We start from the raw sequence: 13,166 nt of genomic DNA on the forward strand, positions 1-13,166 counted from the left end.
TGTTAGTGTTTAGCAGACTGTGCGTCAGTCCCTATACCGCTGAAGGACTGCTGCAGTATAGGGCAGCGGTCAGCAGTAGTGCACGTCAACCCTATGTATTGTGGACCGATAGCGGTCCTTACAGAACAGCAGACTGTACTGCACTCAGGCCTATGTACCGTAGCACCCTATACCAAGTTACCAGTCCTTATAAGAACTTTTGTGGACCAAGCAGGTTGTGTGTTAGTGTTTAGCAGACTGTGCGTCAGTCCCTATACCGCTGAAGGACTGCTGCAGTATAGGGCAGCGGTCAGCAGTAGTGCACGGCAACCCTATGTATTGTGGACCGATAGCGGTCCTTACAGAACAGCAGACTGTACTGCACTCAGGCCTATGTACCGTAGCACCCTATACCAAGTTACCAGTCCTTATAAGAACTTTTGTGGACCAAGCAGGTTGTGTGTTAGTGATTAGCAGACTGTACGTCAGTCCCTATACCAATGAAGGACTGCTGCAGTATAGGGCAGCGGTCAGCAGTAGTGCACGGCAACCCTATGTATTGTGGACCGATAGCGGTCCTTACAGAACAGCAGACTGTACCGCACCCAAGCCTATGTACCGTAGCACCCTAGACAGACCAAGTTACCAGTCCTGATAAAGAGCTTTGTGGAACAAGTGAGTTGTGAATGATTAGCAGACTGCAGCAGAAGGGCAGCAGTCAAGTATAATATTCTTTCTATATTTGGAAGAAAGAATATTATACGTGTACAAGCCTATTACCGTACCACTGATACCAGTCCTGAAAAGAACCTTTGTGGAACTAATAGTAACAGCAAGTCTTTAAAATTATCCTCACTGCCTGACAACACTGCTTCCTGCCTGTCCCTATACAAATTGGCAAAAAAGAGTAGGCTGGAACGATTAGCTGGAACAGCTCTTTTGTGGACCTGATAGTAACAGCTAATGATGATGATGATGATGATGATGAAGAAAGACTAATCTGGCTGAGCTGTCCCTAAAATAGCAGCATACAGCGCTCTGTCCCTTTATCTAAACTGACAAAAGAAACTCAGGCTGCTGACCTAACACCTATACCAGTCCTGAAAAGAACTTTTGTGTACCAAATAGCTAGCGTTTTCTCTGTCCCTACTCCACACAGGATCCTTTCCCTACAGTGACAGAAGAAAGAATGTAAAATGGCCACCGGATCGGGTGTATTTATAGGTTAGGGGGAATGTCCAAGTGTCCATGAGCTGTCATGTCTCAATTGGTTGTCCTGTAACACATGATAAACGTGTCACGAAAGGTTAAAGTTCTTGTATACATTAAACACGTAAGTCCGCCGGGGCGAACGACGGAAAAAGGCGTTCGAACCCGCGGACGGCGAAAGTCGGAAATTCGCCGCGAAACGACCGCCGGGCGAACCGTTCGGCCATCACTATTCCTGGGACTCTTAGGAAATGACCCACAGTATGTATAACATACATTATATATTAATATACTACAGCTTACCAGTCCTTACAGTCCGTAGATCTGGGTTCTAGTTTTCTTTTAATTTTCACCTGGTAATCCTGTGAATTACCAGGTAGGACTACAAATATGTCTGCTGCTGTTTATCTCCATTACATGGCAAATGGAGAAAAGAGTAGTTTACAAAAGAAAGATAACTTTATTTATGCTTCCAGTTCCGTTCACAGATGGTAGCACTGTCATTGCCTTTTTACAAGATCACAAGGCTCTTTCTGTACTTGGTGAATATGTTTTTATCTTGAAAAATCTAAATAAATGCAGATGAAACTAAGGATCGAATCTTTGCAACATATTTGTGTCCTTGGTGTTAGTTATCCTTTAAGGAACAGGCTACCTTTCCTAAAAAGCTCTAAAAATAGCAAACCTCCCCTATTGAAGCAGTAAATTAAATCAAATCCCAGATGCAGACCCTTACCCCCAGGAAGACACATACTCCTAGGCACTGCCTGACCCACCCACACCAGGCAATGTTTATACACTTCTAGAAAAACACCTGGCAGTGAGCGGCCCCCCAGCCCCCCTGTTTTACTTACTTGAGCCCTGAAACTTGATCCGGCAGGGATGTGCTGTCTCTCTGCCCGAGGTTCTCAGCTCTTGATTGGATAGATTGACCGCTGCTGTCAATCAAATCCAATGATGTGGGCGGAGTCATTAATTTCGGCGGCTATGGACGCAGAATTATGGACTCGGGAGCGCGCCCTCAAGGTAACCCCCTCGAGAGAGTGTCCTCCTAAGGGGCTATCTGATGTGGGGAGGATCCACGAGAGCCACTGGGGGACCCCAGAAGACGAGATTCAGTGCCACTCTGTGCAAAAGGAGCTGCACAGTGGAGGTAAGTATGATATGCTTGTTATTTAAAAAAATATCCCTTACAATCACTTTAAAGCCACATGTGATTCTGCCATGTAATGATTCAGGAAGTTGTTCATGTAAAGAGGAACTATTGAGACTAGCAGTCAGAGGCAGCAGTCCCTTAGATATCACACTGGAGATATACAACTATGAGGCTATAGGTACTGGATTGTCTAGGGACAGTTAAATACGAGGAAGTTTGCTGCTCTTTTTTAGGAGGAACTTGGATTAGAGATACATTTTTCAGGATGGGAAGTAGGGGCTTAGGAAAGGAAGCTGCCCCAGGTGCAGCGTTTTTATCTGGGAAGGGCCACTGATCAGCAAAGAAAGTTGGGGGAAATGGGGGGGGGGGGTGTTGTTAACAGCACTGCCACAGAACAGCAATGTATGGGGTTTAAAAGCACATTCCCACTGACCAGCACTGCAAAGTGTGTGTGGGTGTGTGTGGGAGGGGGGGGTGTAATAGCATTGGCCAGCAATACGGGGGGGGCAGAGTTGACAGCACTGCCACTGAATATAAATAAATGACGGGGGGTTAACAGCACTGCCCCTTACCATGAATATCAATGCAAGGGGGTTTAACAACAATTGCCACTAAATAAATGTGGGGGGTGGGCTACCAGCACTGACAATGAGCACTGCCACTGACCACCAATGAAAGGTGAGGGAGTATAATTAGAACTGCCACTGACAGCAATGCTGGGGGTTATTACTGCACCCAATGACACCAATGCTGGGGGTTATCATTGCAGCCATGGACTCCAATATGGGGGTTACTTTCACAGGCACTGGCATCATTTCTGGGGGCTTCTATTATATCCACTAACAATAATGTTGGGGGTTATTATTGTGGTCACTGACAGCAAGTCTGAGGGTTAATATTGCATATTGTTGTTATTGCTGCCACTGTAAAAAAGATGCAGGTTAGTACTGCAGTCACTGACACTGCCAATGTTGATGGTTATTATTGTCCAGACTGACAGTAATGATGTGAGTACTACTGCAGCCACTGACATCAGTGATAGAGGTTATTACTGTGGCCACTGACACCAATGCTTGGGGTTAATACTGCTCTCACAGACACTAATGCTGTGCGGTCACTGACACCAATGCTGGAAGTTATCATTACTGCCACCAGTGCTGAGAGTTACTATTACTGCCAATGACACCATTACTTAATTTACTCCCACTTTCTCTTCAGTGCACATTGCAGTACAATGCAGAGATTTCAGCAGGACCAAAATGTTGGTGTATTACAATCTATCATTTTTAACTCAATGCAGTGCATCTCAATGCATAAAAGCATGCTAAGGTTTGTCCCTCTGGGAGTTCTGGGGCCGCACTTGAGTTGCTCTATTATTTTCAAGTTGACCACCACTGCTCTAGATGCCTAAGCATACTCAACTGGCTGCTTCTCCTGACACTGACCTATGCATAGTAAATTGGGGAGAGGGGACAGTTTGGCATCTCTGAACTGGGCATGTGTAAACCCAGCACTGCTTCTTAGGCACAACTAACTTTTCTAGATGTTCCCTACAACATAGCAAATCTTGACTTTTTTAAGTTTAAGTCCACTTTAAGCAACCAACAAATATCTTCTTTTATGTAACAATAAAACATATTTGCACCTTCAAAAAAACATCTATTTTAATTTGAGGTTGTAAAAACCTCAAAATGTGGAATTATCTAAAGGGGGAAAACGGGGTAAAATACTAATGGAAAAGCTCCGTATATTAAAAGAAAATTAAATGTAGAAGTTCTAAAACATGGGCGGTGAACTGACAGGGCCTTAGACATGCAAAAACATGTTCATAAATTGTAATAGTGACATATAACTGTTGGTTAGTAATAACTGATGGGATAAATTGTACTTTTAAGAAAAGATGAGTGACATGCCTTTAAAAAGGAGGAAGAAATGCGTGCATTATTCTTATTATGATGGTTTGTGTGGGTATCGGGACATGCACAGACATTGCTACAATGTGTTTAAAAGCCCAAACTAACAGATACATATATTGGGATAAACCATAGGATAAACCACTATATAATTAACTTACAGAACATCAAAAGAATTATAGTTTTATTCAGCTATAATTCACTAAACTGTGCCCAATATGGGTGTGTTTCTGTTTGACACTAACTTATAACAGGTTCCTCATTTAGCCAGATGTTCACATTATATATATATATAATCTTCATCCACTTTTAGTAGTTAGTTATTTGAGTTGTTACGAGCAACTTTAGTAGTAAAATAAAGTTCAAAGCCAAAAATATGAAAATAAAAATGACTAAAAACAACACAAACAAGTTTGAAGTTGAGGATTTGTATGGATAAAGACATGAGGGGTTATTTACGAAAGGAAAATCCACTTTGCACTACAAATGCAAAGTGCACTTGAAATTGCACTGAAAGTGCACTTGGAATTGCAGTCGCTGTAAATCTGAGGGATAGATCTGAAATGAGGGGAAGCTCTGCTGATTTTATCATCCAATCATGTTCAAGCTAAAATGCTGTTTTTTATTTCTCTTGCATGTCCCCCTCGGATCTACAGTGACTGCACTTCCAAGTGCACTTTCAGTGCAATTTCAAGTGCACTTTGCACTTATAGTGCAAAGTGGATTTTCCTTTCGTAAATAACCCCTATTGCATCACTTTTCAAACAACCCCCTCTTAGTGAAAATCCAATATTAATAATTGTTATTCTGTTCTTTACTATTTTTTTTTCAGGTTTATTCAATGAGGCTCAAGTATTTAAAAAAAAAAAACATTCTTTTGTTTTTTTAACCTTTTCTGATGGCAGAGCAAACCTTAGGTCAGCCAAAGCAAAGGGCTGGAAAAATCACAGGTGGCTGATTATTAAATATTCTCATTGACTTGCATTATCAGAACTGACACACGCAGGATGCCCAAAAACTTCCCAGCAGACATCTCAGCGAAGTCATGCTGGTATTTAGAAGCGGAGACACTTACATTACAAATATTGACACAATTTTTTTTTTACTTTGGCAAAGCAATAAATGCTAGAACATGATGTCAGCGTGTAAGAGCCCTAATGAAGTGCTAAGTGCAATAACTTTGTGCAAAATATAGTTACTTTTTTTTATAGTTTTTGGATAGAGTGGAGAAAAATTGGAACTGCCACTGGAAGCTTTGTTAGAGAGATTTCTTCACTTCCTGTTTGGCAAAAAAGTTTGACAGGAAGCGAGGGGAAATCTGTTTATCTTCCACCACTTCCCTTATGATAAAAAGTTGTCCCCAGAACAGAAAATTAGGAGATATCTCTCTAAAGGAGGACTATAGCAGGTTAGAAAGTTAGAACCTGACAGGGGTTCTAACCTTTCCCCATTCCATCCACAACTACACTGTATATAAAAGTGAGATAATTATCATACTAACTGAGATAAGAAATTGAATAAATATAAAACATCACTGATGACATTATTATAACATAAATACTTTGATCCTACTAAAGTCATAGAGAATGTTTGTTTTCGGTGAAAATTCACGTACGTAGCTTAGTAAATTGTGAAGTTGTGTGGACTTCAGTTATAGAATCCTGTACAAGCATTAATTCTGTTTTTCATTTTCTTTGCAAATAACTGAGTTTTCTTTGCAAAATGAAACATCTCTTATTCATGAAAGTGAACACGTCTTATTCCTTTAGTAAATAAACCCCACTATTAAGCAGTTCGGCCCAAGTACAAATTAGTGATGTAGAGATCTATGTAGTTTAATATATAAAAATATTACATATAATAAATGTATAAACAAATAAAAATAAGGACAATTTATAAATGCAAGTCATTTGAATGTGAATAGTTTGTTGTTAAAGCAAAGCTTAGCTTGTAGATATTCTGCTTAACCTCCCTGGCGGTACCATTATTTCGGATTTTAGGTGCTAAAAGCGGTACCATTATTTTGCATGAAAATTTGGCGTTTTATATTGTAGTCCTGCAATTCTTAGGAATAACTCTCTTAAATCTGTCCAAACCAGAGTCTAGCAGACATCCCGGGTATGATAAAGTTTGAAAAATTAAATCATAAATTATAATATAAGAAATAATTATAAATAATTGTACCAAATAATAATATAACAATAATAAAAATTATTCAATAATGTAATCACATCAAAAACACAGAAATTTGCTCAGTTGCAGAATTGTCACTGTCATTACTTTTCAGTATTTGATGACGAATCTCCCCACAAATCGCTATCGCTCAATTCTGCGAGTGATTCCAATTTATTATCGCTGTTTTCTAGCTGCTCTAAAATCATTTTTGATGTACAGTGACAGTTTTGGTTGCTATGGACAATCTCCAGTTTCCAGGTATAAAGAACAGCTTTTATTATATAAAACTACATGCAGGACACTGGGCAGACCACTAGGGACAACGGGGATGTGAAATGTTTACATACAGCAATGTAATCTGTAAGATTACATTATACTGTATGTATACTGTGTGTTTCACTTTTTGAATTTGGCGCCGATCTCCGTGCCCGTGCGTCGCAACGCTCGCAGGGCACGGAGATCGCCGATGTGATAGATCGAGCGAGACACGGCTCGCTCGTACAGCGGGGAGACGACGCTGGATCCGAGGGAGAAGGTGAGTATTCCTCCTCCTGGATCCAGCGATGCAGTCCCGAGTCTGACTCGGGGATACCGCTAATGGTATAAAAAATCCACCCCGAGTCAGACTCGGGAAAACCGTCAGGGGGGTTAACTGAATTAAAGTAGAACTAAAGGCAATTTGTTTTTTTAATTTTGGATAGAGTAAGTGGGGGTTATAATCCCTGCCAGATTTTATTGCCATCTATGTTCCATGAGGGAAATTTACCTTCACTTCCTGTCCCATAGCCAAAACAGGAAGTGAGAGGAAATCCCTTCAAATTACAGAATTATCGTCCCCATAGGCAGGCTTCCCCTCTATTACTTTTCTGGGGACAACCGAAAATGTGGGATTTTCCTTTACTTTCACTTTCAATGACAATGGTAAACACGGTAAACAGAGAGGGTGAATCTCCCTAATGGTGACAAAGACAGCAATAAAAAAAATAATGACAAGCGTTCTAATCTTTCTCCACTCTATCCAAAACTAAAAAAAGTTTTGCCTTTAGTTATACTTTAAGTCTTAAATACGTGGCTGGAAGAGTAAAGAGTTTAACAGACAAAATAAATAAATAAACGGTTCATTCATGTTACACCAAACAGAATATCTACATTGGTCAGATGTAACTCTTATGTTTGAGTCAGCAGACATTCACAAATCTTTTAGGTAGTGCAGCCACCTTATCTTAATATTCTGTGCCATATTATATCCCTTTCTACGATATACATTGGGTGATACTTGGCTTCCCAAGCTCAGATTCGAGCAGCTGACTAGGCTTGAATATGGACAATGTAAGAGATTTAGCTAGTGGGGCAAATACATACAATGAATGCCAGGATGGCATTTAGAGCAACCCAAAATATCTTTTCCACTGAGCTTTTATTTGGTGTCAAATATTTGCAAATAAACACAGGCATAATGTAGTAACCTGAAGTCACTCGATCATCAGATGGTACTTATATTTAGGTGGCAAAACTCCAGGGCTGGTAGTACTATGATGGTCCTCAGCCTTTTGAGTCTGATGTGAAATCAGGCTAGAAGAAAGCACCACAGACCTTTCTAAAAATGCTTGTAAAAAGGGTCTTCTAAAGCCTCATACACGTGATTGGACTTTGTACAAACTTTCCTGTGGACTTCTGTACAAAGGGCGTTGCCCATGAACTTGTTAAGCATACACACGATCGGACCTTTTCAGCCAACTTTCACCAAATCACATGCTTTTTCTGCTCTTTTCAGCCACCTTTGGTCAACTTCTGTATTTTTGTCTGATCTTTTGCCTTGGTTCAGAGCATGCGTGTTTGTAAAGTCCGATGGTTTTCTGTACACATGATCGGACTTTGCTCCATCGGACTTATGCTGTTGAAAAGTTTGTCTGTTCGCACAGTCAACATTTGTGTCCGATGAAAACCGAAAAAGTTTGTCCGATGGATTGTACACACGGACGGATGTTGCCTTAAAACAGCTAATTTGCATGTTTGCTTTCAAAAAGTCTGATTGTGTGTACGGGCCTTAAGTCTTCTCTGCAGATCATCTAAACTACCATGGCTAAAAATGGGCAAGCTAATACACAAAAACATATTTTGGCCTTCTCAAGCCATGACTGTAGCAAATGGAGGGTAAGTAAATAATCATTGCATAACACTTGTCCTTGCCCCACTTCTCATTCTCGAGCCTCATACCAGCCTTTTGGGTTTCCCCACTCTCTATGTTTACAAGGTTGTCTGATGCTCAAGGAAGGGTTTCTTTTTTTTATAATGGTAGTAATGGCTCAGCACATCATCGGCCAGATCGCAGTGCACACCAGCTGCTGTGCTGTACAGTGACATCGATACCTGGAATTCCTCTTTAATTAGTCCTTTACGGTTGCAAGCTTTTCACAGGTGGCAGCCTTTTGTCACTTGATTCAATATGTACTATCTCAATGTGAACTACAGAGGGCAATGTTGATAAGCAGGACATATTTATTGCAGAATATAAGGATGCAGGCAACCAAATGGATTTAGTGAGTGAGATGGTAATTTATACATGATAAATACAAAGATACACATCAGAACCATTTAATAGGCAAGCTGCGTCCTTTGAGAACAGTGATATGAGAATCTTTTACTATAGTACAACTACATGTTCTTATATTGTATAACTTCAAATTCTCTTAGATGACAACGTGATATGTACCTATTAATAGTAACTTGAGGACACATGAACTTCAGAAGCTTTCTAATTAATATGGTATGACATTGGGCCTGAAATGTCCTTATCTTTACTGCAATGATATACTCTGGCACCAATGCTATACAAGTTGCAGATAATTCTCTAGCAATAACTTATGAAATAATTAAAGTGCAGTTATAGCATCATGCTCCTAGATATAATCAGAGCAAATCAGATGACAGTAGTTGCATTGTAGTCAAATGGGTCAAACAAAATCTGGTTGCTTTCAATTGGTAAAATCATTCTGCACTTCCTTGCTGAATAATCCAGATGGTATAACATCAAAATTAGAGGTATCGGTTGAGAAATATTCTTAACCATAAAAAAGACATTCTAAAAAAATTGCTATGTAAAGAAATGCAGTCTCAGCATAACTTAAAGGTGAATGAGAAAAACTGCATGCTGCCTTCGTATAACTTGCAGAAGACAGCCCCACACTTTGGAGATTTGTCCACTGTCATAAAATTACCGGTTTTTGATACTCAACTGTAGCAAACATTACTTTGTCTACATATTTCATTCAGTCACTCATCTTTTCACATCCTTTGAATTTTCTGTGTCAATAGTTTTTATTTGGTTTTAGCAAATTGTTAAAGTGCAAAAGTTCTGCCCACGAAGGGGCTAGTATTGAAGTGGTAACAAAAGTTAGCTTGCAAGGAAGGCAAAAAAAGGGTGATACGTGAACAGAAAAAAACGAGAGCTAAAACAAAAGCAGCAAATAAGAAGTGCTCATGGGACCACAAGGACCGAGGGGTCCTGCAGAGGCTTCCCATGACTGGGGCATCCCCTGGGCCCACCAATATCCAAAAGGTGGTGCAAAATACAGCCTAGAAAGATCTAAAAAGGAGCAGAAATCAGAAGAAGGTTAGGCGGAAAGGTGAAAGTAGAGGAAAGGAGCTTAGCTTGCACAATTACCAAGTAGGGAGCTAGAGAAGGGATAAAGGAGTCTATGGGAGGGAGCCTGGGGGAGTCCAGAAGGTTTGAGGCCAGAAGATGGGCAGGAGGTAGGGGGCTCCGGAGCATTGGGAGCACAGGTGGCCCAAGCTGCATGGGGCAGGGTAGGAAAGGCAGAGAAACTTGACATAAGAGTCGTTGCAGATGCTCAACATCTGTTCGTTAAGCATCAACACAGTCATGCGATCTCTCACCCCCTGAAAAGAGACAATATTTTTTTTTCCAGGCTTGGGCAATTTTTATCTTTTTTTGCTGACAGAATTAGATAGTAGGTGTGCTTCCATTGATAAGCACACAGGCCCAGAATTGGACAATGTAATAAGGTAAACTTGGCTTCCTTTAGTACAGACGAAACAACGTGAACAGGAGGCAAATACACGGGACCAGGGGCCTATTAACATCCTTTTGAATGGGTTATTCTTAGAGAACATGATTTCAAAAGCGGAATAATAGAATAAATGCATATAAAGAGTTAGCCAACATTTTTTTTAAATACTTTTCTTTATGTAAATGGCCCTGTATATGTGGATAGGCCTGGAAATATATGTCATGCATAATACATACAGAACATGTACCAGAACATGTACCACACCATAGGCGGCCAGCTGCAAGAACCAGGAAGAAACAGCTGGCTTCCAATGACATAAAAAAAGAAGATGGCAGCAAAAGAGGGGATTGAAAAAAAAATGAACACGGGTAAAATTCCTCTATAACAATCATATGCACATTGTTTAAGCAGCATTGCAACCCTTGAAAATACTGGCAAATTTGGATCTGTCCCCTTAAAGTCAAAAGTATCTCTGTCAAAATCTTGTGATAAAACATGTTAAGATGAATATACAACTACATCCTTTGCAATAGCTCTTTCAACATCATATAAGAACAAACATAAGTATCTAAGCGATACACTTACTAGATCTTCATGTCTATATTCCTTTGGTTCCTTGAACCATGTATCCATTAATGACCTCTTCAGACTTCACCTGTGAAAGCTGCAAGGCGGATAGTGGATTCTAAAACTGAAACAGAAAGTCATCACTTAATATGTTGTAAATAGTAACAGAATTACTGGTACATTACTTTTACACTGTATTTTTAAAGTATATCTAAAGCATTTTTTTCAGATGCTCATAAATGATTACCTTGGCCAGGTTTGCATTGCCATCTTAAGTCAGTCCCTGGAAGATTTAGCCCCAATTACCACTGGGGAAACACAAAATTACTTTTTACATTTACCATTTTCTATTCTATCCAAGACAAAATAAAATACTTTATTGCCAGACTGGGTATTTCTGGCTGAAAGCTAAAGGTTCTGCATTGGCTTACACTGACTGAAACCTCAGAATAAGATAAGGGATCAGTCACTATGATAGCTTGACTTACTGAGCTCTGATCAACTGACCTATTATATGAAGTTTCAAGTAGACATAGAAAAACATGTGAAGCATATGTGAACAGGCACACATTTAAAGTGTGAATCAGGTCATGGAACAGATTTAAAACAGTCTTCCTCATTCCAAGCAAGAACTGTGGAATAGCCAAGCCAACTAAGATACATGTGACTGTTTAATGGCCATACATAAAGATTTTTCCCATTCAGCCTATAGATTCTCCCATCTATGCAAAATGTGGATGGATAAATCTTCCTCTGCCAGCTTTTGTATTCAGCAGATCACGAGGGCAATGTCAGGCTCCTGCAGAGTCTCAGTATAGCTGTCTGCCTGTACCCCCCATACTGGCAGACAACTACTTGAGAGCAGGATGATCAATGAACTATGAGAGCGCTCATCAGCGCCCTCGCAGTTCATTGAGAACTACAAGTCCTCTGCCATGGTGGCAGACAATAGTTGTAGTTCTTTTATTTACAGATCTTTGCCAAGCCCTGCACTGCCACACTCTTTTAAAATTATGACAGTGGGTCCAGAGAGAAGATCCCTGCACACTGTCACAGTGGGGGATCTGAGGGGTGCAGGCAGCTGCTCCTTGGTAGCATGTTACACCCTTAATCCGGGATTAACTTGTACCATGTTACCAAAGGTGAACTTATACTTTAAAAAGATTCTTACCACCCTAAAAAAAAACATATTTAGGAAAAAGAAATGAACAGAATTGAAACCATTTTTGCTTTAAATATTCAACCAGCAAGAGGAAAAGTGCTACTTCTTTATGTTACTCTGCATGTGATTGAATGTTCGAAGGGAAGCCATGTTCATTTTACTTTAATAAATTCATACCCCAATGTGTATTGAATGCGACAGGTTTAGTCCAGCTGACAATGACAAATCAGAAGTCATACTGTTTCATCTTGCAGGACGGTGACTTTGACAAAGGATGCCGCTGAATAGTGGCATCACGCATTAAAAAAAAAACGTCCAAGGTAGAGCAGAAATGCCACCTCAAGTTACAGCCTTTATAGGAATATTGAGCAAGATGAAGAAACTAAAACCGCAAAAATACAGTCTGCAACTTTTCGTTGGGACTTTTGTTAATTCATGGCTGACAACTTATCACTTTTCTCTGTGGCTATACTTATAATCACCATACATTTCTTTAAATAAAATAATAAATGACAGCAAGTTACAACCAGTCTAACCAGAAAAAATAAATGATTGCATGAATCAACAAAGTTTTTAGACAGTCTGGCCTTGACACAATGTCAGCAGCTCAATTCCTCTATTGAAAGCAACTTTCCTTTGCTACTGAATGACAATTACAATTAGTCATTGCTAAACTTAGTCGACCTTCTGGGTAAAATCATTCTTTTCAGGCAACTACTTATATATGGGAAATAAACATCTGCTAAGTAATGTATTAGTTCATTGCTCTTCACTAGATACAAGCTGATAGAAGCCACATAAGTCCAAGTATATGTTTGGTCCTATTGGGACTTCTGAAGGGCCCCATAGCGTATGCATAGCGTGTGCAGCTTAACACACGTGCGCTCTGATGGGTTGGGCTTGTGATTTTAAATCGCATTGGGGCTGCAATGCAATGCTTTTTTATCATTCATTGCAGTGCATTTGTTTTCCTG

The 13,166-nt window shown here is 40.0% G+C and overlaps 1 protein-coding gene across 2 annotated transcripts in view; it reads right to left on the minus strand.

Moving 5' to 3' along the window:
- The window catches only part of THRB (thyroid hormone receptor beta), a 649,445-nt gene that overhangs the window by 463,768 nt on the left and 172,511 nt on the right, over positions 1-13,166 (minus strand). For both annotated transcript variants that reach the window (XM_077491422.1, XM_077491423.1), the window contains exon 2: positions 11,049-11,154. The gene's annotated coding sequence lies outside the window, so the exon portion shown is untranslated. The remainder of the gene's footprint in view (positions 1-11,048; positions 11,155-13,166) is intronic.

This window comes from Lithobates pipiens, unplaced genomic scaffold, assembly GCF_037356315.1.
Source record: "Lithobates pipiens isolate NorthernLeopardFrog02 unplaced genomic scaffold, aLitPip1_a1.2 Scaffold_19, whole genome shotgun sequence".
NCBI lineage: Eukaryota > Metazoa > Chordata > Amphibia > Anura > Ranidae > Lithobates > Lithobates pipiens.